Source organism: Sarcophilus harrisii, chromosome 2 (assembly GCF_902635505.1).
Source record: "Sarcophilus harrisii chromosome 2, mSarHar1.11, whole genome shotgun sequence".
In the NCBI taxonomy this organism is placed as follows: domain Eukaryota; kingdom Metazoa; phylum Chordata; class Mammalia; order Dasyuromorphia; family Dasyuridae; genus Sarcophilus; species Sarcophilus harrisii.
This window is the reverse complement of record NC_045427.1, coordinates 361483289-361487245: the sequence shown is the minus strand read 5'-3', so window position 1 is coordinate 361487245 and position 3957 is coordinate 361483289. Positions and strand designations below refer to the sequence as shown.

The window sequence follows — 3957 nt, the reverse complement described above, 5'->3', positions numbered from 1 at the left end:
CCCAAGAAATTTTACCTCCAGTAACAAATCCCATTAACCAAAGTTTCGGACAAATCTTAAACAGATATTTACCATAACTTTATATTTATACAAATCAGTTTGCTCCCTTTATCCAAAACCAGGGGGCTATAACTTGACTAAAAAAAAATTCTGGAACAGTTTGAAGGAAGGGTGGAAGGGCAGCCACGTGGAATTCTTGGGGGGAGGGGGAAGGAAAGAATTCCACGTGGCTGCCCTTTCCCCCCACTCCACCTCCAGAGAGGCATCTGGCATGCAAAAGCATTTCCCAAATTTAGAATCATCCTAAAATTCCTAATCAAATGTTTTCTCCAGCTGGAATTCATTATTGAAATAACCAATTCCCAAATTTGATCATTGTTCTTAAATTTAACACAGCTCTTAAAATAATAAAACAGACGAACAAATCACACAGAACACAGAACACACATAGACTGCGCAGTCAAAACATTTAATGCAGACCAGGGGCTATCTGGAAAGAATAGCCTTGAGGGAATTTGTTGGCTCCAGTCTTTCTTCCCATAATCCAAACGGAGCCCCCCCCCTTTTTTTTTAAAGCTAGATGGTGTTTTAAAAAGACACCCAGATTTATACTCTGGAATTCCCAGAGTATAGTTTAGTGCCAACTGTCACACAGATGTGTCTTAGACACCCAGATAAGGTCCTCTGCGTCCAGAAGACCCAACTCCCAGAATTTATGCCCGTCAGCATTTCATAATTCTGGGAATACAGATGCTAGCATACAGATGTAACAGAACAGGTCTTATACAGACAGAACAGATCAGGTCTTAAGACTTAACCAGATGGGACCCCAAAATATACCCAGACAGATTTACTCTCCTGTGGCTAAAATGAAGGTGTCTACCATCAGGCTGTTGTGGCTGGAAACTGCTCTCTTTCCTGGAGGCTCTGGAAAAAAAAAATCCAGGGGGGCCCGGACTCTCCAGGCCAAGAATTCAGATCTGCAGCCACCCTGCCCAAGGCAGAGACTGGAAAGTCTCTTATTTCTAATCCTACTCATTTTCTAACATCTCACTGGGGCCTCCAAAATGTAATGCCAGAGAAACTGAGCAAGACAGAGATTAGAGAACAATTTAATAGTTTATTAAATGGAGAGATTTACTGGGACCAAATGGATCCATGGTTTGGTACCAGGGCTGAATGAGACTATCGTCTCAAAGAATCCAGCATTGAATGTCAGATACAAGATTCTTTTATAGAGTTACAAGACCGATGACATAATGGGGGAGGTACCAGGATAGGGATGACCTAATGGGAGGGAGGAACCTAGGATGAGGATGACATAATGGAGGCAGGCACCTAGGATGACATAATAGAGGGAGTTACTGGAGAGGCTCCTGATATGCTAATGATGTCTAAAATGGATAAAGACCTTTATCCCATTAAACATTAAGAGGGAATAAGTATAGCCTAAGGTCTAAGATATGACCTTTATCCTATGAAACATTAAGGGGAAATGGTTATAATCTGAGGCAGAGTAACTAAATAGGACAATTAGGGAAACTGGGTCAGGACATTAAAAGAGAACTGTGTCACAACAAGAAGAGAGAAGAGAAAGAGAGAGAGAGAGAGAGAGGCAGAGACAGAGACAGAGAGGGGAGCAAAGAGACAGAGAGAGTGACAGTCTTTATATTCTATTTTCCTTTCATTCTTGCTTCCCAACCCCCATTATTTCCCATAAAATTTAGCTATTTTGGTCCTCCAAATGAATTTTGTTATTATTTTGTCTAGTTTTATAAACTGCTAAGCTATAGAGCACAATACTACTATAAATTCCTTGTTAGATGGATTGGTATAGCACCAAATTAATAAATTAGCTTAGTTTAGTCATTTTTATTATTTATATTGTCACAGAGCAACCATAAGCAAGGAATATGCCTCCTGTTATTTGTCTTCACATTTTAAGTCTTTCATAATTATATGTATGTATATATAATATATATACATTTAGAGTACCTATATGTAATATATATACATATATATAATGTGTATACATTACATATATGCATATTACATATATGTATTATCAAATGTGTCTTGGTAAATTGACTCCTAAATATTTTATGTATTTTGCTACTATTTTCAATGGAATTTTCCTTTCTATTAATTCCTCCTGGATTTTATAGTTGCTACATAGAAATACTTTTGATATATATATATATATATATAGTACCCCACTACTTTGCTGAAGTTATTGCCTCAATTAGTTTCTTTGCTGATTCTCTAGGGTTTTCTAAATCCAAACAAAATCCATGATGTTGTGACTGTTTTTGTTATTTTGTCCAAGAACTTAGCATAATGCCTTACGGATGAAACTTAATAAATGTTTGTGGAATTTGCTTAAATTTCTCCATTTTATCCAGGAGGATATCATAAGAGACTTGGTCAAATGTGTTGCTAAAATTTGGGTTATAGTTAATGCATTTCCCTAATCTACTATGCTAATAACTGTGGGAGAAAAAAAGGAAGTAAGCTTATTCTGTCTGGAATTTCTTAAATGCTGACTCATAGTTATCATTGCTTTCCTTCCTAAATGTTCATGAATCATTCCTTTAATAATCTATTCTAGAATTTTACTTGAAATTTAAAAGGAAAATAGGAAAATATTTTTTCACCTCCAATTCTTTAGTGCCTCTCCTATTTTTCATGTGTATTTGTTTCATTTTTTCCCAAAGCTCAGTAACAATGACTCTGCAACCTTATCCACAAACAATTAAGTGCCTTGGGATATGGTCCATCTGGTTCTGAGGAATTTAATTCATTGAGAATAACTAGTTCTCTCTTAACATACCCTCACTTATGTTGGGTTTTCATGCCCTATTAATTTTTGGTTTATCCTTTCCAGTTTGAAGATTATTCTTCTTTATATAGAGTAAGGAAAAACAAAAGTAGATCAATTCTGCCTGCTCTTTTCATCTGTGATTATCTTACAATCAGGGGTTCTAACCCTTTCTTTTTCATCCTTTTACCCCCAGTATGACTTTAAAAATTATCTTTTTGTTAGTTTTTTGTGTTTAATTTGCCAGTATATATTCTAAAATTGGATAAGGTAAGATTAGCATGGTCCCTGCACAAGAATCACACACAAATTAGTGAAGTGCTCTGTATTGGATAAGGGGGATATAGCTAGGTGGTTCAGGTGATAAAGTGGAATCAGGAAGACTCATTTTTGAGAATTCAAATCTGGCCTCAGACACTTACTAGCTGTGGAACCCTGGGTAAATCACTTAATTCTGTTTGCCTCACTTTCCTCATCTGTAAAATTAACCAGGGAAGGATATGACAACTCACTCAAGTGTCTTTTCCAAGAAAGTCCCAAATGAGGTCACAAAGAATTAGTTGGACATGACTGAAAAGACTGAATAACAACATTGTGATAGCCTATCGTGACCTGCCTTTCTTAAGCCATGCTATATTCTCTGTACTTAACTCTTTTTGACTTTTATCAAAATTTACTAATGCTATGTCTTAACCTTCTCTGTAGCTAAGAGGTTAGTCAGCCTTAAAGAGTTAAAGAGTGAATAGTGGCTTAGGACCATGATCCTTCTTGGATTGCATTTTAACAGGAAACTTGAGCAGATTATGGTAAGAATTTCAGACATTTAGGCAGGCTGGTGGGAAGCATATTTGGGACAAGAGGACTTTTCATATTAATGCCTCAAATCAAACCCCTTTGGCAGTTGACTACTAAGACTAAATCTAACATGGGACTTAGAGAAAACAAAATCATTTCCAAAATAAGGGTAGAAATTCTCACATTACCAAGGGAGAAGTCATGTAAGTATAGTTTTAAACATGTGTCCAATTCAATATGTTGAATCTTGTATGATTCATTTTGGCCACACCAGTCTGTCAGAATATCCATCACTGTCTGGGGTTTCAAATTCCATGGCACTATCCAGTGAGATTAGCTGTTCA

The 3957-nt window shown here is 36.5% G+C and overlaps 1 pseudogene; it reads left to right on the top strand.

Moving 5' to 3' along the window:
- The first annotated feature begins 3053 nt into the window (after window positions 1-3053).
- Window positions 3054-3151, top strand: LOC111721051 (annotated as a pseudogene).
- The last annotated feature ends 806 nt before the right edge of the window (window positions 3152-3957 follow it).